Source organism: Canis lupus, chromosome 30 (genome assembly GCF_011100685.1).
Source record: "Canis lupus familiaris isolate Mischka breed German Shepherd chromosome 30, alternate assembly UU_Cfam_GSD_1.0, whole genome shotgun sequence".
Taxonomy (NCBI): Eukaryota; Metazoa; Chordata; class Mammalia; order Carnivora; family Canidae; genus Canis; species Canis lupus.
In genome coordinates, this window is record NC_049251.1 from 13,683,507 (window position 1) to 13,710,532 (window position 27,026).

Genomic DNA, 27,026 nt, shown 5'->3' on the forward strand with positions numbered 1-27,026 from the left:
GATGGAATCTTGTCTCACATTTAGATCTTTCATCCATTTTGAGTTTATCTTTGTGTATGGTGAAAGAGAGTGGTCTAGTTTCATTCTTCTGCATGTGGATGTCCAATTTTCCCAGCACCATTTATTGAAGAGACTGTCTTTCTTCCAGTGGATAGTCTTTCCTCCTTTATCGAATATTAGTTGACTATAAAGTTCAGGGTCCACTTCTGGGTTCTCTATTCTGTTCCATTGATCTATGTGTCTGTTTTTGTGCCAGTACCACACTGTCTTGATGACCACAGCTTTGTAGTACAACCTGAAATCTGGCATTGTGATGCCCCCAGATATGGTTTTCTTTTTTAAAATTCCCCTGGCTATTTGGGGTCTTTTCCGATTCCACACAAATCTTAAAATAATTTGTTCTAACTCTCGGAAGAAAGTCCATGGTATTTTGATAGGGATTGCATTAAACGTGTAAATTGCCCTCGGTAACATTGACATTTTCACAATATTAATTCTGCCAATCCATGAGCATGGAATATTTTTCCATCTCTTTGTGTCTTCCTCAATTTCTTTCAGAAGTGTTCTATAGTTTTTAGGGTATAGATCCTTTACATCTTTGGTTAGGTTTATCCCTAGGTATCTTATGCTTTTGGGGGCAATTGTAAATGGGATTGACTCCTTAATTTCTCTTTCTTCAGTCTCATTGTTAGTGTATAGAAATGCCATTGATTTCTGGGCATTGATTTTGTATCCTGCCATGCTACCGAATTGCTGTATGAGTTCTAGCAATCTTGGGGTGGAGACTTTTGGGTTTTCTATGTAGAGTATCATGTCATCGGCGAAGAGGGAGAGTTTGACTTCTTCTTTGCCAATTTGAATGCCTTTAATGTCTTTTTGTTGTCTGATTGCTGAGGCTAGGACTTCCAGTACTATGTTGAATAGCAGTGGTGAGAGTGGACATCCCTGTCTTGTTCCTGATCTTAGGGGAAAGGCTCCCAGTGCTTCCCCATTGAGAATGATATTTGCTGTGGGCTTTTTGTAGATGGCTTTTAAGATGTTGAGGAATGTTCCCTCTATCCCTACACTCTGAAGAGTTTTGATCAGAAATGGATGCTGTATTTTGTCAAATGCTTTCTCTGCATCCAATGAGAGGATCACATGGTTCTTGGTTTTTCTCTTGCTGATATGATGAATCACATTGATTGTTTTACGGGTGTTGAACCAGCCTTGTGTCCCAGGGATAAATCCTACTTGGTCATGGTGAATAATTTTCTTAATGTACTGTTGGATCCTATTGGCCAGTATCTTGTTGAGAATTTTTGCATCCATGTTCATCAGGGATATTGGTCTGTAATTCTCCTTTTTGGTGGGGTCTTTGTCTGGCTTTGGAATTAAGGTGATGCTGGCTTCATAGAACGAATTTGGAAGTACTCCATCTCTTTCTATCTTTCCAAACAGCTTTAGGAGAATAGGTATGGTTTCTTCTTTAAACGTTTGATAAAATTCCCCTGGGAAGCCATCTGGCCCTGGACTCTTGCCCCAGAGCCCCCCCGAGCTGCTCCCGCCCCGCAGCCCCCTCCGCGGAGCCTCTTCCTCTGCCCGAGCCCCCCCGAGCTGCTCCCGCCCCGCAGCCCCCTCCGTGAAGCCGCCCCAGAGCCCCCCCGAGCTGCTCCTGCCCCGCAGCCCCCTCCGCGGAGCCGCCCCCGAGCCCCCCCGAGCTGCTCCGGGTCCCCCCGTGCGTGCTGCAGCCCTTAAGGAGCTCGGCGCATCTCCCGGGGCGCAGGTGTCTGTTAGTGTCCCCGGGAGCCCGAGGGCATCCCCGCCCTCCTGGGTCCTGCTCCACCTCCCTGCGAGCCCCTTTCCGCCCGGGAAGGTCGGTGCAGCTCCTGCTCCTCCGGGACGGGGCTCTCCTGTCCTGGGGACACTCGCCCCGGCCTCAGCCCGGCTCCTCGCGGGGCCCCTCCCCCTTGGAGGCCTTTTGTTCCTTTATTTCTTTTTCCCCGTCTTCCTACCTGATAGAAGCGCGAACTCTTCTCACTGCAGCATTCCAGGTGTTCTCTCTTTAATTCTCAGGCCGAATTCACAGATTTTCAGGATAATTTGAAGGTTTTCTAGGTAATTTGGTGGTGAAGGTTTTCTGTCTCTCTCTGTATGTGTCTCTTAAAAGAAAAAAAAATCAGGCGTGAAAAGTGTAATGTGAAAAAGGTATAAGTAAGGTGAATATGAATTTCACACCTATTTCATTTAGAGTTCATGGACTGGGAGTTTATATTTATTATCATAACTCTATAAAAGTGCCAACTAGTCCATCTATTATTTTTTAAGATTTTTAAAATTTATTTACTCATGAGAGACAGAGAGAGAGAGAGAGAGAGAGAGGCAGAGACACAGGCAGAGGGAGAAGCAGGCTCCATGCAGGGAGCCCGATGTGGATTCCATCCCGGAAATCCAGGATCATGCCCTGGGTGGAAGGCGGCGCTAAACTGCTGAGCCACCCAGGGATCCCTTTGTCCATCTATTATTTAAAAAAGGGGGGGTTGGGGGATCCTGGGTGGCGCAGTGGTTTAGTGCCTGCCTTTGGCCCAGGGCCCGATCCTGGAGTCCCGGGATGGAATCCCACGTCGGGCTCCCGGTGCATGGAGCCTGCTTCTCCCTCTGCCTATGTATCTGTTTCTCTGTCTCTCATGAATAAATAAATAAATAAAATCTTTTTTAAAAAATCACCCTGAATACCTGTGGATCTAGAGCTCCTCTTCCAACCAAAATGTATGTCAAGTAAAAAACTGAGAAAGTAGCTACAGTTCACTTGGACTGATAACCTCATTTGCTTAAGAGAGCACAATCATTTTCAAGGCATCTTTTTTTTCCTTCTTTTTAACCTGGGAAACCATTTTTTTTTTTTAAGTACAGAGATGATGTAAATAAAAACTATAAAAACTATAATATTCATATTTTAGAGATGCTAGCTCTTGCCCAAAGCCCACCCAAAGTGGTACCACAAACCTGGCAGTAAGCAAACAGCCCTAACAGGAACCAGCACCACTCCAAAGTGACTCTTGCTCCAGGAAGACAACCACACACAACAATCAGAGCCATAGCCACAACAATCAGAACCACAGCCGCAACAGTGGGCTGAGAGCAGAATCCTGGTCTGATTGCCGGCTTGCCCACTAAAAGAAGCTTCTCAGGAACAACACAGGAAAAGTATCCTACAGTTTGGTATAACTGAATCTCTGTCAAATTTATTTATTTTTTAATTTTTACTTATTTATGATAGTCACAGAGAGAGAGAGAAGCAGAGACACAGGCAGAGGGAGAAGCAGGCTCCATGCACCAGGAGCCCGTGAATCTCTGTCAAATGCCCAGTCTGACTCAGCTCAAGCCCAAAGTAGCCCAGCCCGAGACTGGCTTCCTAACAACACAGGGACCAAATGCTGCCCAAAACAGGCAAAGAGCCATTGCAGATGACTGGACAGAAGGCAAAAGCAGCTCAGTCACAACAGCAGGGTGCACACAACACATATAAGAGACACCCCTGAACCACCAGGTTTTGATGAACAGGGGACACTGTATTGCAGGGCGTTACAGAACTTCTTCATAAGGCCACTACCTTCAAGAACAGAAGATGTAGCTGACTTTCCTAACACATAATAACAGGTTCAAAGACTTAGACAAATGAGGACACAGAAGAATGTGTCCCAAAGGAAAGAGCAGGACAAAATCACACCAAGAGACCTAAACAAAACAGATGTAAGTAATATGTCATATAGACAATTTAAAGTAATGGTCATAAAGCTACAGGACTTGACAAAAAAGTGGAGGACTTCAGTAAGACTCTTAATAGATAGAAAACGTAATAAAAGAACCAATCAGAGATGAAGAAATCAATAAATGAATTGAAAATACACTAGAGGGAATGAGTAGTAGACTAAAGGAAGCACAAGAATGGATCAGCGAGCTTGAGGAAAAAGTAATGGAAAGCAATCAAGCTAAAAAGGTGAGAAGGAAAAAAATAAAATTAAAATAGACTTAGGGAATTCAGCAACAATATCAAGTGAAAACATTCACATTATAGGGATGTCAGGAGAAGAAACAGAAAGAGAGCAGAAAACTTATCTGAAGAAATAATAGCTAAAAACTTCCTCAATCGGGGGGAAGGAAAGAGAAATCCAGATCAGGTGAAGGGGATTAAGAGTACACTTATCTTGATGAACACTAAGTAAAGAATAAAATTGCTGAATCACTACCTTTTATACCTGAAACTAATAAATGTTAACTATACTTGATTTAAAGTAAAATGAAAAGTTAAAAGATATGTAAAATAAAAAAACAAAGCTTTAAGTGATTTTTATTAACTAAATTGGAAACGGAACCAAACATTTACAAAAATCCCCCTTAAAAATTATTTTTAAATATATGAATTTTATAACTAGAATAAGTTTTCATTTTTAAACTCCAAATTTAAGTGTTTTAAGTTCTTATTTTAATATGCTGCACATTAATGTAAAATATTGAAATCATTGTCAATAATCCTTTTTATACTAAAAAGAAATAGTAAGAAAACACCCCAAAATGCCCATTTACAGTTGCTATAAAACACTTTGAGCCATAGGTCCTGTAGAAATTTTACTCTCTATAATCTGAAGATCATGCATCATTTCTTTCTTCTTGCTATTTTTTTAAGATGTTATATATGCACATAAGTTCAAAAATTGAAAACCTTCCTCAATGCTTGTTATATAAAATGGCAATATCCAATTCCTTCCATTGCATTTGTCCCTCCTCTGAAGAAATTTCTTTCAATTAATTTAGCAATGCTTTTGAATTTTACTTCTATATCTCTAAAATAATAGTCTAATACTGAAACTATTGTTCATATATATGTAAATTAGTTCCCAACTGTACTCCAACTGTCTAATGAATATATATATATATATTCATATATATATATCAATATATTCAGACATTAGGTATTTTAACAGTTTTATCATTTTCAAGAATTTTTTTCATTAGTTCTGATTTACAATGATTGATATTTACACATGCTCTCTTCCTTATATATCTGGTGGATTCCTATGCCTTATGCCCTTCTCTTTCCTCATATATTATTCAATTTAGTGTAACATTCTTCCAGTAACTTTCTGAGATAGTATGCATTGGAAGTATTGTTTTGGAAACTTGCATATTAAAATGCTTTTTATTAATACCTCTTATTGACTTATAGTTTCACTAGACATAACTATTCTACATTGAAAATAATTTTTCTTACAATTTATAAGATGTAGATATCCTATCTTCTAATGACCTATTTTGTGCTTTTCCTCTCAGAAAGCTAGAATTATCCTGTTTTATCTCAGTGTGCTGATTTTCTTCATTATTTTTCTTGATGTTGGTATAGGTCTATTTTCATCTACTAGGTTGAACCGTGGTGAATACATTCAATTTGAAAACTCATGAACTTTAGTTCTCACCCCTTTTAAAAAATTATTTATGTATATCACACTCCAGTGTACTGTTCTGTCATTAGAGATCTCTTTCACTCTATATTTTAGCTGTTGGTTCCATTGGACTGATATTTTATTTCACTAAACTTTTCTTTCCCAATTTCAAAGTATCTTATTTACTCAATTTTCCAGGATATACAGTCAACTTTATCTTCAAAATCAACTGGTAAGTTATATATTTTTACAATAAAATTTTTAATTATTAAGAATTCTATTAAATCTTTTGTTAATTCATTATCTCATATCTTATTCTTATTGCATGAGTGTATTACCTTTTATTTCAATTGAAGTATAGTTCACATACAAGATTATATTAGTTTCAGGTGTATAACACACTGATTTAACAATTATATGCATTATAATATGCTCACCATGATAAGTGTAATCATCCATCACCAGTTATTACACTTTTATTAACTTTATTTCCTATGCTGTACTTTATATCTACATGAATTATCACTTTATAAAGTTTGAAACTCTAATCTCCTTAACCAGTCTTTCCAATATCCCCCACCCACCCCCACAGTCTCCTCATTGGCAACCACCAGTTTGTTCTCTGGATTTAAAACTGTTTTATTCTGTTCATTTGTTTTTGTTTCTGATTTATTTCACTTAGCATAATACTCTGTAGGTCCACCCATGTTGTTGAAAATGGCAAGATTTCATTCTTTTTATGGCTAAATATAATATTCCTCTGTGTGCATGTGTGTAATATCTTTCTTTATCCATTCATCTATTGATGGATAGTTACATTGATTCTTTATAATGACTATTCCAAATGATGCTGTAATAAACATAAGATTGCATATATCTTCTCAAATTAGTGTACTCATTACTTCAGGTAAATACCCAGAAAGAAAGTGGAATTGCTGAATTATATGGTATTTCTAGTTTTAATTTTGGGGAATCTTCATGCTTTTTCAATAGTGGCTGCACCAGTTTATATTCCCACCAGCAGAGCATGAGGGTTCCCATTTTCCCACATCCTCACCAACATGCTATTTCTTCTCTTTTTGATACTAGTCATTCTGACAGGTTTGAGGTGATAATTTCATTGTGGTTTTCATTTGCATGTTTCTAATGGTTAGTGATATAGAACATTTTTTTCAATTGTCTTTTGGCTATTGATATGTCTTCTTTTGAAAAATATCCATTCTGATTCTCTGCCCATTTTTAACACAATTTTTTATTTTCTGGAGTTCAGTTGTATGAGTTCTTTATATAATTTGCATGTTAATGCAAATATCATTTGCAAATGTCTTTTCCCATTCAGTAGGTGGCATTTTCATTTTGTTGATGGTTTTCTTCGCTGTGCAAAAGCTTTTTAAAGTAGTCTCAATTGTTTACTTTTGCTTTTGTTACTTTTCCCTAAGATGACAAATCAAAAAATAAATTGCTAGACCCACATCTAAGCATGTATTGCTTATGTTTGCTTTTAGAATCTTATTAATTTCAATTCTTTTAGATCTTTAACCCATTTTGAGCTTATTTTTGTGTAGGGTATAAAAAACAGTCCATCCAATTCCATTCTTTTGCAGTAGCAGTCCAGTTTTCCCAACACCATTTATTGAAGAGACTTCATGAATAAATTAGTCTTTTTCCCTTTATAAGTTTTGCTCCTTTGTCATAAATTGACCACAGGGTATGAAGTTAATTCTGAACTCTGTTCTGTTCCATGGATCTGTGTGTCTATATTTGTGCCAGTACCACACTAATTCGATTACTTTAACTTTGTATTAAAGTTAGAAATCTGGGAGTGTGCTACCTCCAGCTTTGTTTTGTTTTTCTTTCTCAAGATTGCTTCAACTAATGAGAGTCTCTTGCAGTTCCATACAAACTTTAGGATTATTTGTTCCAATATTCTCAAAAATGTTACTGGTATTCTGAAAATGAAGGCACTGATTCTGTAGATTGCTTTAAAAAATGGAAATGTGATATATTACATTAATTGACTTGCAGAGGTTGAACCATACCTGCAACCCTAGAACAAATCCCACTTGATCATGGTGAATGAGCCTTTAAATGTATTGATTAATTTGGCTAATATTTTGCCAAGAATTTTTTTCATCTATTTCAAAAGGAATATTGGCCTGCAGTTTTATTTGTTTATAATGTCTTTGATATCAGTATCAGGTATGACTGGCCTTGTTTTTCTTTTTTTCTTTTTTTTTAAGATTTTATTTATTTATTTATTTATTTATTTATTTGAGAGAGAGGGAAAGAGAGCACAGAGGGAGAAGTGAACTGTCCCTGAGTAGAGAGCCCTATGCACAGCTCAATCCCAGGACACTGAGATCATGACCTGAGCCAAACGCAGACACTTAACTGTCTGAGCCACTCAAATACCCCATATTATGGCTTTGTAGAATGAATTTGGAAACTTTTTGTCCTCTTCAATTATTTGGATTAGCTTGAAAAGGATAAGTATTAATTCTTCTTTAAATGTTTGGTAGAATTCCTTGTGAAGCCATCTGGTCCTGTGCTTCTGTTTGTTGGGAGTTTTTTGATTACTGGTTCACTTTGTTATTAGTAGTCAGTCTATTCAGAGTTTCTATTTCTTCCTGATTCAGTCTCAATAGACTATATTTGGGGGAATTTATTCATTTCTTCCGGATTGTCCAATTTGGTGGCATAAATTTTTTTTAGTTCTCTCATAATCCTTTGTTTCTGTGGTATCAACTGTAAGTTCTTTAATTTCTGATTTTATTTAAGTCTTTTTTAAATCTAGCTAAAGTTTATCAATTTTGTTTACCTTTTCAAAGAACTAACTCTTGATTTCATTGATCTTTCCTATTGTTTTTTAGTTTCTATTTCATCTATTTTCACTCTGTTCATTTTTTTCCTTCCTTTTACCAACTTTGAGCTTGCTTTTTTTTGGTATATTTTTATTGGAGTTCAATTTGCCAACATATAGCATAACACCAGTGCTCATCCCATCAAGTGCCCCCCTCAGTGCCTGTCACCCAGTCACCTCATCCCCCTACCCACCTCCCCCTCCACTACCCTTGTTCATTTCCCAGAGTTAGGAGTATCTCATGTTCCGTCACCCCCTCTGATATTTCCCACTCATTTTCTCTCCTTTCCCCTTTATGCCCTTTTACTATTTTTTATATTCCCCAAATGAATGAGACCATATAATGTTTGTACTTCTCTGATTGACTTACTTCACTTCAGCATAATACCCTCCAGTTCCATCCACATTGAAGCAAATGGTGGGTAATTGTCATTTCTAATGACTAATATTCCATTGCATATACAGACCACTTCTTCTTTATCCATTCATCTTTCAGGGGACACCAAAGCTCCTTCCACAGTTTGGCTATTGCGCTATAAACATTGCTGCTAGAAACATTGGGGTGCAGGTATCCTGCCATTTCACTGCATCTGTATCTTTGAGGTAAATCCCCAGCAGTGCAATTGCTGGGTTGTAGGGCAGATCTATTTTTAACTCTTTGAGGAACCTCCACACAGTTTTCCAGAGTGGCTGCACCAGTTCACATTCCCACCAACAGTGCAAGAGGGTTCCCCTTTCTCCACATCCTCTCCAACATTTGTGGTTTCCTGCTTTGTTAATTTTCGCCATTCTCACTGGTGTGAGGTGGTATCGCCTTGTGATTTTGATTTATATTTCCTTGATGGCAAGTGATGCGGAGCATTTTCTCATGTGCTCGTTGGCCATGTCTATGTCTTCCTCTGTGAAATTTCTGTTCATGTCTTTTGCCCATTTCATGATTGAATTGTTTGTTTCTTTGGTGCTGAGTTTAATAAGTTCTTTATAGATCTTGGATACTAGCCCTTTGACTGATATGTCATTTGCAAATATCTTCTCCCATTCTGTAGGTTGTCTTTTAGTTTTGTTGACTGTTACTTTTACTGTGCAGAAGCTTTTTATCTTGAGTAAGTCCCAATAGTTCATTTTTGCTTTTGTTTCCCTTGCCTTTATTTATGTATCTTGCAAGAAGTTGCTGTGGCCAAGTTCAAAAAGGGTGTTGCCTGTGTTCTCCTCTAGGATTTTGATGGAATCTTGTCTCACTATAGATCTCTCATCTATTTTGAGTTTATCTTTGTGTATGGTGCAAGAGAATGCTCATTCATTCTTCTGCATGTGGATGTCCAATTTTCCCAGCACTGTTTATTGAAGAGACTGTCCTTTTTCCAGTGGATAGTCTTTCCTGCTTTGTCAAATATTAGTTGACCATATAGTTGAGGGCCCATTTCTGGGTTCTCTATTCTGTTCCATTGATCTATGTGTCTGTTTTTGTGTCAGTACCACACTGTCTTGATGATCACAGCTTTGTAGTACAACCTGAAATCCAGCATCGTGATGCCCCCAGCTCTGGTTTTCTTTTTCAATATTCCCCTGGCTATTCGTAGCTATTTGAAGAATAAACAAAAATAAACACCCACCTGGGTGCCCTAACTTCCCCTACTTCCTGAGCAAGCTATGAAGTCACCAGGTCCAAACTTCTATATATATGAGTGAAATGGAAATATTTTTGCCAAAGGACATTTTCATGATATTGAAATATTATGATATTAAATATTATGTTAAAAAAGAAAAAAGTACAGTAAATATGCAAAGAAAAACTGTGAATCAATGATGGAAATTTCAGTCCTTTTTGAGATAATGTACTTAGAGTAGTAATACAAGGTAAGTTTTTTTTTTTAAGATTTTATTTATTTATTCATGAGAGACACACAGAGAGAGAGGTAGAGACACAGGCAGAGGAAGAAGCAGGCTCCATGCAGGGAGCCTGACGTGGGACTCCATTTCGGGTCTCCAGGATTACACCCCTGGCTGGAGGCGGCGCTAAACCGCTGAGCCACCGAGGCTGCCCTATAAAGTAAGTTTGATTTGCAATAATTTCTGGCGAAATAGAGAATGCTGTTGACAGCCTGCTTGTGCTCTGCCTACTGACTATTATTCAAAACTAAAACAAACAATAAAAAAATAATATTAAAAATAATATCATGAGTATACATTAAATGTTGCCTTTTAAGAGACAGATTATAAGTACTATGAAGGAATTCAGAAAGGACAATGATCAAGGAGAGAATAGGTGAGGAAAGAGGTAAATTTAGTCAGTCAATAGAAGGATGGCTAATAATATGGCAGGATATGAGAAGAAAGAACATTTTGGCAAGAAAAACACAAAAGAGAAGCCATGGGGTTTGATAAGAATGCATGGGAAGGACAGGAAAAAATACCGATCAGTGGGCTTTGGAGCAAAATTGGAAATTTAAACAACAATGATCAAAAAAAAATTTAGCTAAGTATTGTGGGACCAGGGGATAGAGAAAGATTAAACCAATAATGAAGAACTTAATATAAAACAAAGAAAATTGAGAATTATAGATTCCTGATAAAAAGATGCAATGATTAAAGTCACATTATAAAATATTCTGCCCAGAATCAATGATGGATTTGAAAGGGGTACATCAAAAAAAAGGGGGGGGGGAGTACATGTCAGAGTAACTAGCCAAAAGCTTCTCTCTTAAGTGAATATAACGTTACTTTAGAACTTAAATAATGTATATATCTATATTAATCAGACTCTTGTAATATGATTTACACAGAAAGTATATATGTATAAATTTAGGAAACTTCTTACTTGTATGTTTTCTAAATAAATGAAGTTTGTGATTTTACTACTTCAAGTGATATTTGTTATGGATTAGTCCATGTCTTCCACAAATATGTCTTGCTTAGGCCTCACATTTCACCACCATGGTTTTAGGTCTGAATTTCGTTTCAAGAAGATATGACCTGTTACTCTGTATCTTCAAAACAAATAAGCATAATTAATGTGGTCCATAACCAGATTCACATCAACACAGCAGTTGTATTTTGAAACATTCATCTTCAAATGTCTCTCCTCTAATTGGAATCTTTACCTTATACTTAAATTATATTTTTGTTTCTATACTGGAAATGGGCCAAAAATTCTTCATTAGTTTGAAAAACATGTGACTGTTTTGTTCTCATAAGAGCTAGACCCTTGAAACTGTTAGGGCAGGAAGGCTAATTTGGGACCTGCACTGCAGAAAGTTAGATGGAACCTGAATGGTCATTAGTCACTAAGATGAGGCTCGAAAAAAAGAATTAAAATTCACCACAGGCTAGAGGGAGAGAAACTTAAGCTATTAAAATCACAACATATGAGAAAGATTTTGCCCATTTTATTCTAGTGAAAGAAAAGATTTGTTTATCATCTTGGAAATGTAAATAGAGATATTTTAACTGTTCTAATGAGCAGCAAGATAAAGCTTAGAAGAATTTTTTAAAGCTTATTGCTGTAAAATATGAAAATAAATATTGAATTATCATGTTTAATTGATACTACAGTGCCTTATCTATTCTGTTAGCATATAAAATCATTAACCAATATAGATATTTTAAAATACTGCAAATGAGTGGTACTAAGTAAATTTAATGTAAAATGCTGTCATATAAAGAATGCAATAATTTTGGCAGATTCTCTTTATTTAAATAGAATCACTAACATTTTTAAAAAACTTTCTCCGTTATTCATTATCTAAAAATGTTCCAAAAATGTTTGCTTTCTTTGGTAAAATTATTCAGGAGTCAAGAAAATTGCCCGAACTTATTTTAGAATTTATAGATTAGAGTTCTAAAACAAAGTGTAACTTACATTTATCCGAGATGAATGGAGGAGAAACATTTGAAGTTGGACCTAGAGGTCATCTGGAATAAGATTTCTTCTGACAGAATAGAGAAGATCTTCATACAAAGGGCAAAACCTATAGTCTCTCACCAAATGGCCATAAAATCTATTAGTTAATAGTTGATCTTACATATATCTTTATTTACATGAAAATAAAAGAAAAAATAGACTAAAAAATTAGACTAAAATCCTTTTTGAATTCAAAGGGGTTCTAAAGTTTCCAAGGTCTATGTTAGATAAGAAATTAATGTCAGCTAAATTCAACCACAATAAAGTTCTCTATGAAATTTTCACATGTTTTAGCTTTCTTCTTTTTTAAAAAAAAAAGATTTTATTTATTTATCCATGAGAGACACACAGAGAGAGAGGCAGAGACATAGGCAGAGGTAGATGTAGGCTCCATGCAGGGAGCCCGACGTGGGACTGGATCCCAAGTCTCCAGGACCATGACCTGTGCCTAAGGTAGTGCTAAACCACTGAGCCACCCAGGCTGCCCATGTTTTAACTTTCATTGTGAAACTTTGCTTAAACAATTATTTACTAAACATTATATAAGGGTAGTAAATTGTTTCACTTATCCTTGATTTATTAGCTGGTATCATTTATTTTTAAGTTTTATTTATTTGAGAGAGAGATAGCGAGAAAGTGCACAAATAGAGGGTAGGAGAAGCCCCATCTGACATGGAGCTGGATCCCAGGCAGATGTTTAACTGACTGAGCCACCCAGGCACCCCAGCTGGTATCATTCTTTTTTTTTTTTTTTGTATCATTCTTAAAAAAATTTCTCCCTAATATATATTGGTTACTCTAAAATACAGCTTGAACAGAAAAAAAAAAACAAGATAAATCCTTAAATTACTCCCTTCTGAAAGTAATTAATTGGTGATTCAACAACTTTCACTAGTGATCAAAAAATTATTTCCCATAATGAAAATTTTTAAAGTTTGGAAATCAATGACAAATAATAATTCCTCCATCAACTATTCATGGGTGTCTCTTATATACCAACGTCCATTCTCCAACCAGGAGTAGAGGAGGGCCAGGTTAAAAATTTCTGTCCAGACACCAGCAAGATAGAGGAACAAAAAAACCCGGATATTTTCCCCACAGAGACATTGACTCCACAGCAACATAGACTGATTCCTTTTGTGAAAAATCCAGAAATCAGTTAAGATGCTTCTGCAACCCTAGCAAATTCTGAATTAGGAGCATCAAAGCTGGTGAGAAAAATTATGACACCCATTAGCTATAGTCCTTCTTCCCAGCACAGCACAATACAAGTGAAAGGAAGCTCCCAACTCCTGGCTTCCCTTCCAGGATAAAAAGAGAAATATGGATCATATATCCAACAATCTGAGTTTTTGGAGGGACTTCCCAAGAGATTGGCTTCTGTCTTGCCTGCATCTAATTACTGACAGGAAAAAGCATAAGGTGGGGGACCACTGAAAACAAAGGCAATGGTTTGGAGCATTCACTCACTGTAGTCCCTCTGACCCAATGTGGAATGAGTAGAAGAAAACTCCCAAGTCCTGGATTCCCCCTGGGATGGAAATAACGTGTGTGTGTGCGCACGTGTGTGTGTTGTATGTATGTGTCCAATGTTCCACCTTTTCCAGGGACTACTGAAAAGACTGGTTTCTGTTTTGTCTATTTAAGTGCACTGATGAGACCTAGCATACTCTAGATGTTTGGCAAGTTCTGAAAACAAGAAATCTACATGACTTGCTACTGTTCCGAAGGGTCCACAGTATAGCAAACAGGCAGATACAGCTCAGCGGCCTGGCCCCTCAAGGACTGAAGCTAAGAGTGGAGCACACATCCAACTTTGAGGCTTTTGTGGGAGCTGCCTAGTGACTGGTTTCTGTTGCACTTGACTTCTTGTTTCACTTGGGGCACAGGTGTCCCCTGAGAACAAAAGAGAAGTGAAAAGTTTACAACAGCACCGGATAACTTGCACTATTGCAAACAGACACCAGAGGGTGCAAGAGATTATGAGCTCCTGACAAAAGGAACTGGTAAATCCCTTAATCTGGAATTAAAATGCATAAACCAAAGAAATTGTATCCACAGAAATGTTTGAGAGATCCTAAGAATGTCTAGCCAAAATGGTAAAGACCTTTCCCTGGACAAAGCCAATCTGTAAAGACTGGGAAAAGTAGCAGTTTTTTCAAATGTTTTGTTCCCAAAACAAAGATATAAAGAATTTGAAGAAACAGAGAAACACACCCCAACAAAAGGATGAAATAAATCTCCAGAAACCAACCCTAAAGAAATTTAGGTGTAAGAATTATCTAACAAAGAATTCAAAATGACTGGCATAAAGGTGCTGAGTGAACTCAGGGAAACATGCATGAAGAAAATGAAAATATCAACAAAAAGGTATAAAATATAAAAAAAAAAACATTTAAAGTTGAAGAAAATCCACTAGAAAGATTCAATATCAGATTTGATCAAATAGAAGAAAGAATCAATGAACTCAAATACAGACCATTTGAAATGATATAGTCAGAGGAGCAAAAAGAAACAGAGTGCAAAAGAGTAAAGAGTAGGGATTACAGGACATTATCAAAAGAACAATAAATATATTATGAGATTCCTATAAGCTCTAGAATGATAGGGAAATGAAATTTATTTGAAGAAATAATGCCTGAAGACTTAAATCTGGGGAAGGAAATGAACATCAAATTTCAGGAAGCCCAACACACTCTGATCAAAAGAAACCAAAGAAGTCCAAATGAAGATACATTATATTCTAATTGCCAAAAGTCAAAAACCGAGAATTTTCAAAGCACCAGAAGAAGAGTGACTTGACACATGGAACTGATCCTCAAAAGGCCAGTAGATTTTTCAGCAGAGACCCTGCTGCCCAGGACAAGTGGGATGATAAATTCAAATGAAGAAATAAAAAACATGCCAAGATACCATATTAGGCATAACTTGCCCTTCAAATATAAAGGGGAAATAAAGACTTTCAAAGAAAAAACAAAAGCTGAAGGAGTTCATTACCAGTAGACCAACCTTACAAGAAACATTAAAGGGAAACTTCAAGCTGAAACAATGGAACACCTGACATCAATACAAAAGCATGTGAAATTGTGAAGTTCATGGTAAAGGTAAATATATAGATAGATGTAGATAGATGCAGAATGCTTTAATTAAACAACAATGTGACATGAATTACTTTTCATTGTGTTAGAAGAATTAAAAGTGGGATCTCTGGGTGGCTCAGCGGTTTAGCACCTGCCTTCAGCCCAGGGCGTGATCCTGGAGTCCCGGGATAGAGTCCCACATCCGGCTCCCTGCATGAAGTCTACTTCTCCCTCTGCCTATGTCTCTGTCTCTCTCTCTCTGTGTGTGTCTCTCATGAATAAAAAAATAAAATCTTTTTTTTAAAAAGAATTAAAATACAAAAATATAACTATAACTACAAAGATATGTAATAGATATACAGTATAAAAAGATGTAATTTGTGGCATCAATAACAAAGTTTGTAGAGAAGAGAGGCAAAAGAATAGAACTTTCATATGAAATTAAAGTTATCAACTTAAAACAGATTTTTATAACTCTAAGAGGTTTTATCCAAACTTCATGATAAGGATTTAAAAAAAAAACTGTAGAAAATACACAATAGAAAATAAGAAATCAAAGCATGTCATTATAAAAAAAAAAGGGGAGTCTCAAGATAGAAAACATTTAACAGACTAGCAAGAGTAAGACTTTATCAGTAATCACTTTAAAAGTAAATGAAATGAACTCTCCAAATAAAAGACATAGAATGGTGAATGGAAAAATAAACAAGGTCCAATTACATGGTGTCTACCAGGAACTCATTATGGATTTAAGGACTCACATAGGCTGAAAGGAAAAGGAGAGAAAAAGATATTCGATGCAAATAAGTAACCAAAAAAGAGTAAGTGTAGGCATACTTACATCAGACAAAAGAGACTTTAAGCCAAGAACTATCACAAGAGACAAGGAAGAACATTATATAATGATAAGAGTCAATTAACTAGGAAAATAAAAAATATATAAATACATATACACCCAACATCACCCAAATGCACGAATCAAACCTTAACAAGCATGAAAGAGATGGACAGTAACATAATAATAATAGGAGATTTCAATACCCCACTTTTAAAATATATGGAATATCTAGGCAAAGGAACAGTAAGGAAACAGAGGAGTTGAACACCACTACAGACCAAATAGACCTAATAGACATATATATAACATTTCACTTAACAACTGCAGAACACACATTCTTTCCAGTGTCCAGAAAACATCTTCCAGGATAGATCACATGCTAGGTTACAAGATACAAATTTAAGAAGACTAAAATTATAACCACCAACTTTTCTGACCACAATGTAAAGAAACTCGAAATCAACAGGGTCAGGAAAACTAGAAAATGCAGATATGTGGAAAATGAAGCACAATATCTTGAACAACCAATGAGTCAAAGAAGAAATTAAAAAGGAAATTAGAAAATGCATTCAGAAAAATAAACATGAAAATATACAAAAACATAAGGGATGAGGCAAAAACAGTACTAAGTGAGACACTGATAGTACTAAACACCTACATTTCAAAGAAGAAAGATCTTTCAAATAAGCCAACTAAACTTACACCTCAACTAGCTAAATAGCAAAGAACAAACTAGGCCCAAAGTTAGCAAAAAGAAGGAGATGAAGATTGGAGAAGAAATAAATTATTAGAAGACACATAAATAAAAAAGAAACAAAAAAAGTTTTCCTAAAAGATCAACAAAATTAGCAAATATCTGGCTAGACAAAGAAGAAAATAAAAGAGAACCGACTCAACTAGATGAAATCAGAAATAAAGGATAAGACATTACAACAGATGGAAGTCCTTGCCAAGGGGCAAAAAATGTAGGCAAGAAAAATAAATAAAATGTATCCAAATCAGAAAGGAAGAGGTAAAAGTATCTTTATTTGCACGTGATAGGATCCTTCATGTAGAAAACCCTAAGATCATACACACACACACACACACACACACACCTGTAGAACTAATAAACACAATTAGCAAAATCACAGGATACAAAATCAACAATACTAAAATCAGTTACACATCTATACACTAACAATGAACAATCCAAAAAGGAAATTAAGAAAATCTCATTTACAGTAGTATCAAAAAGAACAAAATACTTATAAATAAACTTAACCAAGGAGGTGAAAGACTTGTACAATGAGAACCAAAACCTGTTGTGGAATGAAATCTAAGTAGACACAAATAAAACAAATAAATGGAATGACACGTCACATTCATAGATTGGAAAACTCAATACTGTTAAAATGTCTGTACTATTCAGTGGTCCACAGAATCAATGCAATCCCTATCAAAATTCCAATGACATTTTTTGCAGAAGTAGAAAAACTCACCCTAAAATTACTATTGGACCACAAACAACCCTAAATTTCCAAAATATTGCTGAAAAAAGGAGGCGTGTACTTCCTGACTTGAAAACATATCACAAGACTATAGTAATCAAAGAATGATGACAGCTGCATAAAGACATATATCAGTATCAATATCTATATATAAATATGAGTGGAACTGAATAGAGTCGAGAAATAAACCCATTCATATATGGCCAACTGATCTTTGATGAGGGTTCCAAGACTACATAATGGAGAAAGGATAGTTTTTTCAACAAAACATGTTGAGAAAAACTACATCCAAATGCAGAAGAATGAAATTGGACCCTTATACCATACATAAAAATCAATTTAAAATGGAATAAAGACTTAAACATGGGACCTAAAACTATAAAACTTCTAGAAGAAAACAAGCAAAAAACTTCATAGCATTGGTTGTGGCAAAGATTTCTTGGATATAACATCAAAAGCACAAACAACAAAACAAAAACAGACAAAAGGACCACATCAAAATAAAAGGTTACTGTACAATAAAGAAAACAATCAACAAAGTAAAAAGGCAACCTCTGGAATATAAGAAAATATTTGCAACCCACATATATGACAAGGGGTGAATATTCAAAGTATATAAAGAACTGCAAACTCAGTTTATAAAATACATATATATACATACATACATACATGCATGCATACACACATAATCAATTTAAACATGAGAAATACTTGAATAGTCATTTCTCCAAGACATACAAACAGCCACAGATACATTTAAAAATGCTCACCATCACTAATCATCAGGGAAATGCAAATCAAAACCACAATGAGATTTTATATCACACCTGTTAGGATGGACATTATAAAAAAAAAACAGAAAATAAATATTAGTAAGAATGTAGACAAAAGTGGAACCCTTGTGCACTGTTGGTGGGAATGTAAAATGGCACAGCAGCTATGGAAAACAGTATGGAGGTTCCTACAAAAATTAAAAGCAGAAATAATATCTGATCCCACAATCCCACCTGTGAGTATTTATCCAAAGTATTAAAAACTCCAACCTGGGCAGCCCAGGTGGTTCAGCGGTTTAGCACTGACTTGAGCCCAGTGCCTGATCTTGGAGATCCGGAATCGAGTCCCACGTCGGGCTTCCTGCATGGAGCCTGCTTCTCCCTCTGCTTGTGTCTTGCCTCCCCCTTCTCTCTCTGTGTCTCTCATGAATAAACAAATAAAATCTTTAAAAAAATAAAAAAATAAAAATAAAAACTCCAACCAAACAGCATTTGCACTCCCATGTTCATTGCTGCATTATTCACAATAGCCAAGGGATAGAAACAATCTAAATGTCCATTAACAGATGAATGGATAAAGAAAATGTGTTATATTCATACAATGAAAAATTATTCAGACTTAGGAAAGGAAATATTTTTATGTGCTACATGATTCAACTTACAAGAAATATCTAAATTAGTCAAACTCATAGACACAAAGAGTAAAATGTTGTTTGCCAGGGGCTGGCAGGAGAGAGAAATGTTGTTCAATGGTTACAGAGTTTCAATTAAGAAGATAAATAAGTTCTAGAGATCTACTGTACAACAACATGCATATAGTTGACAATAATGTCATTTACACTTAAATAATTTTAAGAGGGTAGATTTCATGCTGTGTTTCTTACCATAATAAAAAAAAAAATCTGTCCATATTGAGCTTATATTTTAGTGGGAAAAGATGAAGTAGTAAATAATAGTGACAAATGCTGCAAGGATGTTAGGAGCAAGAGAAGAAACTAAGGATATGTGTGCAAGTTTAGTGAGTAAATATTTCTGTGTTAAACTGGCATATGAGCAAAGAACTTGAGGGCAGTAAGGAAGTAAGCCATGTGGAACGCCCAAGGCATCCAGCAAGGCATGCAGAGAAAACAGCAAGGATAAAGACTCTGAATTGGAATCATGCTTCACTTATTTCAAAACAACAGCAATGACACCAGAGTGACTGACAGGAGTGAGCAATGGGGAGGTTGAAGATTTTTTCAGAGAGGCAGTTGAGGGACAGGATCCTGTACAGGCTTGTAAGCTTGGCAAGAACTTTGAATTTTAATCTGGATAGGATAGGAAGCCACTGATAGCAGAACAATGTGTTTCAGCAGAAGAGTCAAATTATCTGCTTTATATTTCAACAAGGTCACTGTACCTACTCTACGGAGTAGAGACTATAGTGCAAAGCTAGCAGCAGAGAGACCAGTTAGGTGCTTATTACTCTTAGGTGAGAAATAGTACAAATGATACGAGGTGATCAGCCTCCAACTGCCATTTCTTCTGGACATTAGAGCTCAAAGGCTTCCTCACAGTTTCCACATTCACTTCTTAGGTGCAAACATGAACCCTTCACTTGTGTGACACCTTAGATCTGGATTCTGGTTAGGGAGATAGCAGTCCACTCCAGTTTGTTATCCTGCCAGAATTTATACTGCAAATGTTTCGATATTACTAATATGATAATACAGAGGTTAGAGGAATGGTGAAGAGGGCCAAATCCTCTCTGTACCAAGACCAGAAGAATAGGAGTACATCTATATAGTTTCCCTATTGGCATAGGTCCTTATATTTTGTCAGGAAACAATAATAGGGCTATATAAAGGGCTTCTCTACTTATTTTCAGGATGTCTTTTCTTTGTCATAAAAAGAAGCCACAGCATTTTTGCTTCTAATTGTTACTTTTCATGAAGCCACCACAAACTCACTAAATTATTGATGGTCTCCTCAAATTGCAGCATGATGTTGACTTACATTCTAAATTTTCAGTGGCCTGAGTTCTCACCTTTTCAGTGCCCTCATGTTCATTTTAGTAAAAGATTGGAACAGTCTGCAATGGAGTTGCCTAATCAGATTTTGTTTTCATCCACCATAATTTTTGAATAAGGAAATAACATCAACTCTTTTTCTCCTGACTTTGCAAAGAATTTCCACAGAGAAGAAAAGAAATAAAAACAGCTGCAAATGTTACAAACCAAGGGACCATATGAGGTGAAAGTTAAAATGAGAAAAATGCCCACATTACTTTGGGCAATGCAACTCCAGGGAAATAGTAACTCAGCACCTGAGAGCTAAATAATTCTAGAGGAATAAATATATATTCTGGTAGTCTGGGGGAAAATGACATCATGGAGAGATTAGGTCTATTAAAACATACATTTGTAGACATGTTGGTGTGAAAATTGCTTTTAGAGATGGAAAGAGGAGAAAAGCTCATCTTATTTGTCTAACAATTCTATTGGGTGCTTTTCACTAAAAGAGAACCATCCATATGTTTATAACAGTGAGAGTGTGAATTGCAATACATTTCAAATTACATGAGAAACTAAAGAAAATTTCTCAGTTTTAGGCCATTGAGTAATGCTTCCTTGTTTACTGTTTGTCCCTAAATTTTGTGATTTTATGAATAATTCAGAGCAATGATTTTACCTTCTTTCTCTACCATAGCATTTGGCAAGTTTCCACTTCATTTTTGTTACAAAGACACAGCTGAGATTCTTAGAATACGAATAATGTTTAGAATGTATTTTTCCACAGTGAAAAATATTATGAAAAGGGCAACAAAGATATAGCTTATGGAATCATCAATTATGAAACTTAAAAAGAATTTGAGCCTCAAGGAAAGCTCGTGTCTTAGTAACTGTTAATGGTATAAGAAAAAGAAGATAGCATTGAGCCAGTCTGGGAAAAGGTGAATTATATTAAGTTATAGATCTATCACTTAATCAAAACAAATTCAAGCTTGAATGGAACTGATGTTAATACTGAAACATTTATTTGATAGGTGGAAATAGACAAGAACGGTCATGTGAATGATCATTTTGTTCTAAAGCAGACTCCAGCTACTAGAATATGAAACCAAAAAGTACTAGGCACATTATCAGCATATAAATAAAAAAACATTTGGTACAGTAATGTAGATCCAGCAGGGGAATTGTGTTAACATGTAATCAAGACAAAATATAACCATAACTAATAGGAAAACTCACTAGACTTGGTTCATGAGAAATCTATGATCCATTGTGTACCTTGATACTGGATGTAAAGCAGAATCCTAATCCTAGAACTGCCTCAAGTGTGCTTCCATCTTCTCAAATGCTTCTAGCCTTTGATAGGGACTGGCTTAGTAATAAAGGTAGTCTAGCATACAGATAATTGCCTGGAGCAGAAATAAGCCAGGAGAAGCAGGATTCTATTCTTGGAAAAGCTGACCTGGAGTTAATATCCTTCCTATTTCAAATGGGAAAACCAAAGTCTTCATTAGCAGCCTTACTTACCACCACCACCACCCTCCCAGATGACCTCAAAGATCCAAGGAAATAAAAAGTAGCTTCTGCTACTAAAACTATTGGATTCTCTGAGATTGTGTAAGAAGAAAATTACTCTATGCCTTGCTTCAGCTATCTCATCTTTTTAGAATAACCTTTGTCTCCCGAAGTAGCAATCAAAATTAATACAATTTTCTGAGAAAGCTTCCTAGATGATTTTTCCCATCTCAACCAGAAACTAACTACCTTTTTAAAAAAAATTCATCCATTCAAAGGACTAACTATATAAATAGGAATTGATTTGGGTATACTGTAACACCTATAGCTATCTTCCCTGCATTTCAGTGATTTTTATGTGTTCCTGACTTGTATGTATTGTCAGCCCTTATAGAATTAGCACTTGGCCGTCCAAACTTAAATCTCTCTCTCGCCTCCAAACTATCTTCACTCCTGGCCAAGATTAGCACATTGTCAATAAGTGTTCACTAAACTAAACATATAAATGCCTCCAATTCCTTAATTTGCATAAACACCACATGTCCATGCTCACCCCAGACAACGGAAGATAATTGTATTCTTCCAGTGTATATGCTGGTAAAAACTGCTGTAACGTCAGCAGCCAAGTCTTGTATTAAACATGTGAATCTTGTCAAAATATATGTATTGAAAACAGTGCACATCAAGTGCAGATAGAACCCGATAAACAGGGGGTCCCCGGGTGGCTCAGCGGTTTGGTGCCTGCCTTTGGCCCAGGGTGCGATCCTGGAGTCCCGGGATCGAGTCCTGCGTCGGGCTCCTGGCATGGAGTCTGTTTCTCCCTCTGTCTGTATCTCTGCCTCTCTCTATGTCTATCGTGAATAAGTAAGTAAAATCTTAAAAAAAAAGAACCCGATAAATATTTTATTACAATTTCTCCAAAATATTAATCCTTCTGGCATTACATCAAATGAAAGTGATTGTATCACGACTGGAAAAAAAATAAAAGTTTGTACTATTGCACAACTGAAAGAACCCATGTTTCAGTTTTTCATCAGTGCTAAAATTAAATGTTCCTCTCTGATTCTCTGTGTTTACATTCTTTTCCATTTAGCTATTTGAATTTGCCTCTACTAATGTAATCCATTTAAGCATTCTAGATTCTCTGCTCTTTTCAAATGTGTATTTTTGATATGTATCTCGACTTTCAACCTTTGGACTAGGATAAACATTTGTGGAAGAAAACAGTATTTGTATTGAATCACATATTCTAGCAAAATTTGCTTGTAGAAAAATAGCCCAAAGCCAAAGAATAGCCACCTGACATTTAGAATAGCCTTGAGCGCAAGTGTTAGATATATGAAGATTTTCACAAGGATGAAATAGACAATTTCATTTGTCTTTTCATTCTTTGCTCTAATTTCTTCTTTTTAAATTATATTCTAACATTAGCCTTTGTATTGTCATCCATACATCAGATGTAGTGTCACTCCTTTTCTGCCTCTCCCAACTGAGTGAGCTGCCAATCACGTTATTTTATTAACACTCCAACCACTATTCACCCAGCTTATTTTCCTTCCAACTGGATTTCTGGGTCAATGTTCATGTTCAAATCAATTCATATATGACTCACAAATCCACATCTACCTTTGCCTGATCTTAAAATACTATTTGAGGTGCGCCTGGGTGGCTCAGTTGGTTAAGCATCTGGCTCTTGGGCTAGGCTCTGGTTGTGATCTCATGATCATGAGATTGAGCCCCACATGGGGCTATGTGCTCAGCATAAAATCAGTTTAAGACTCTCTTGCCCTCTCCCACCACCCAAATAAATAAATCCTTAAAATTAAAAAAAAATACTATTTGAATTTATATGTCTACATTTTCATTTGCTTTTGGAAAAATTTAACTATCATTAGGATCTATATTATCTTATCCTTTCTCAAGAGTTGTTCAAATTTTTTTTTAAATATTTTATTTATTCATGAGAGACAGAGAGAGAGAGGGGGGCAGAGACACAGGCAGAGGGAGAAGCAGGCTCCATGCAGGGAACCCGACGTGGGACTCAATCCGGGGTCCCCAGGATCATGCCCTGGGCTGAAGGCAGCGCTAAACTGCTGAGCCACCGGGGCTGCCCAGAGTTGTTCACAATTCTTGACCAAAACCGCATTCCTTGAAATGAGTGGAGATCTTTGATAAATGACTGGATTTAATGTATCATTTTTTCTCATCTGGTTTCAATAAGAAGCACTAATAATATCCCTTAGCTAATCAACAAGTAGAGAGAGCACATGCAGTTAGTGGTATGTTTTGGGTTTTTTTTTTTTTTTTTCCTTCTGATCCAGAATGACAAAGTGGTGTGGGGAATTGAGAAAAGAAATTAACTGTAGCTACATCTGCAAGTAACAATTGTAGCCACTTTGTCAAGGGTAAAACAATCATCAATGAGCAGCAGAATAACAGAATCAAAAGGTTCCAATTCATTGATTTTTTTCATTCCCATATGCCTGAATATCTGGGACACAAAGAAACAGTGTGTATGTGTTAATAGGCTATTCAGCAGTAGTGACTTCTACCTACTACATGAAGTTATCCATTTTCTCTTTACTATCTAGTTTTACAAGAAAATACTGTAGCTGATTTCTGATGGAAACTCAGATAGAATTGTGGCATATATGAACATAATGATAATATACTATTGATAGAAAATTAGAGCTTAACATTTTTATATGGACAGCATTGCTGGATGAACTATGAGCTTGATTTGAAATGATAATGTACAGCTATAAAAGTATAATACTCAACATTTTTGCATATATATTTTTAAAATTCAACAACTAGAGTTTAGTGGCAATAAAAATTGTAGAGAATGTTGGACTGTATTTCATGTTTATTCCTCTTGTTACATGTCACCACATTTCCAATGGTTCATCAGGTGTTCAGTAAGTTAACATTCAATCTGTGAAAAGTACATGAATTATTCCAGAAATACAGCAAGACATACACTTGAGGTTCCTCATATTCTCAAGTTTATACTTCAATGTGGGGACTACACCATATACATGTGGAAATACATAATTATGCTCATAAATTGATTTTTTGAAACATGCAAATTAATATGGTACCAACAGAATACACAAGTATGGGGGCATGGTACAAAGAAATGATCGGCACCAGTGAGATTAATCAGAGAAGGTTTCCTGAGGGAATTGAATTCTAAACTGCATTTGGCATATTTGTTACTTAGTACTTGTTTCATATCCTAATCATAAAAATAATGTAATCTCACATTAATAAATTTGTAATTTCAAATTAGTAAGAAGAACAAAAGAAGCTAAGAATCCACTGCCAAAGACAATCACTATACCAACCTCTGTTGTTTTCATTTCATTTTCTCCTCTGGTATTCTCTATACAACTACTTTAATGTCATATATTCAATATACAATTCTCTTTGTGTTTTGGCAATGTCTATGCACACAGACTCTGAGTGATACAAATATCTCATAAAAATTAAGTTTAGGGGATCCCTGGGTGGCTCAGCGGTTTAGTGTCTGCCCTCGGCCCAGGGCGTGATCCTGGAGTCCTGGGATCGGGTCCCATGTCGGGCTTCCTGCATGGAGCCTGCTTCTCCCTCTGCCTGTGTCTCTGCCTCTCTCTGTGTGTCTCTCATGAATAAATAAATAAAATCTTTTTAAAAAATTAAATTTAATGCCATTCCAAATAAATGTACCATATTCACAAATTATTTCCCTAGAGTTAAATACTTAAGTCTTTCAAAATTTTTGTTAACATAAATAACTTCAAAAAAACATTTTTGTTCATAACTTTTTTCTTAGCATTATCTTCAGGTAGATTTCAGATTTCAGGTTGTACTACAAAGCTGTGGTCATCAAGACAGTGTGGTACTGGCACAAAAACAGACACATAGATCAATGGAACAGAATAAAGAATCCAGAAGTGGACCCTCAACTTTATGGTCAACTAATATTTGACAAAGCAGGAAAGACTATCCACTGGAAAAAAGACCGTCTCTTCAATAAATGGTGCTGGGAAAATTGGACATCCACATGCAGAAGAATGAAACTAGACCACTCTCTTTCACCATATACAAAGATAAACTCAAAATGGATGAAAGATCTAAATGTGAGACAAGATTCCATCAAAATCCTAGAGGAGAACACAGGCAACACCCTTTTGAACTTGGCCACAGTAACTTCTTACAAGACTCATCCATGAAGGCAAGAGAAACAAAAGCAAAAATGAACTATTGGGACTTCATCAAGATAAGAAGCTTTTGCAAAGCAAAAGATACTGTCAACAGAACTCAAAGACAACCTACAGAATGGGAGAAGATATTTGCAAATGACGTATCAGATAAAGGGCTAGTTTCCAAGATCTATAAAGAACTTATTAAACTCAACAGCAAAGAAACAAACAATCCAATCATGAAATGGGCAGATATAAACAGACATTCCTCCAAAGAAGACATACACATGGCCAACAAGCATATGAGGAAATGCTCCGCATCACTTGCCATCAAGGAAATACAAATAAAAACCACAATGAGATACCACCTCACACCAATGAGAATGGGGAAAATTAACAAAGCAGGAAACCACAAATGTTGGAGAGGATGTGGAGAAAGGGGAACCCACCTGCACTGTTGGTGGGAATATTAACTGGTGCAGCCACTCTGGAAAACTGTGTGGAGGTTCCTCAAAGAGTTAAAAATAGACCTGCCCTACGACCCAGCAATTGCACTGTTGGGGATTTACCCCAAAGATACAGATGCAATGAAATGCCAGGACACCTGCACCCCGATGTTTATAGCAGCAATGTCCACAATAGCCAAACTGTGGAAGGAGCCTCGGTGTCCATCGAAAGATGAATGGATAAAGAAGATGTGGTCTATGTATACAATGGAATATTACTCAGCCATTAGAAATAACAAATATGCACCATTTGCTTCGACATGGATGGAACTGGAGGGTATTATGCTGAGTGAAATAAGTCAGTCAGAGAAGGACAAACATTATATGGTCTCATTCATTTGGGGAATATAAAAAATAGTGAAAGGGAATAAAGGGGAAAGGAGAAAAAATGAGTGGGAAATATCAGAAAGGGAGACAGAACATGAAAGACTCCTAACTCTGGAAAACGAACTAGGGGTGGTGGAAGGG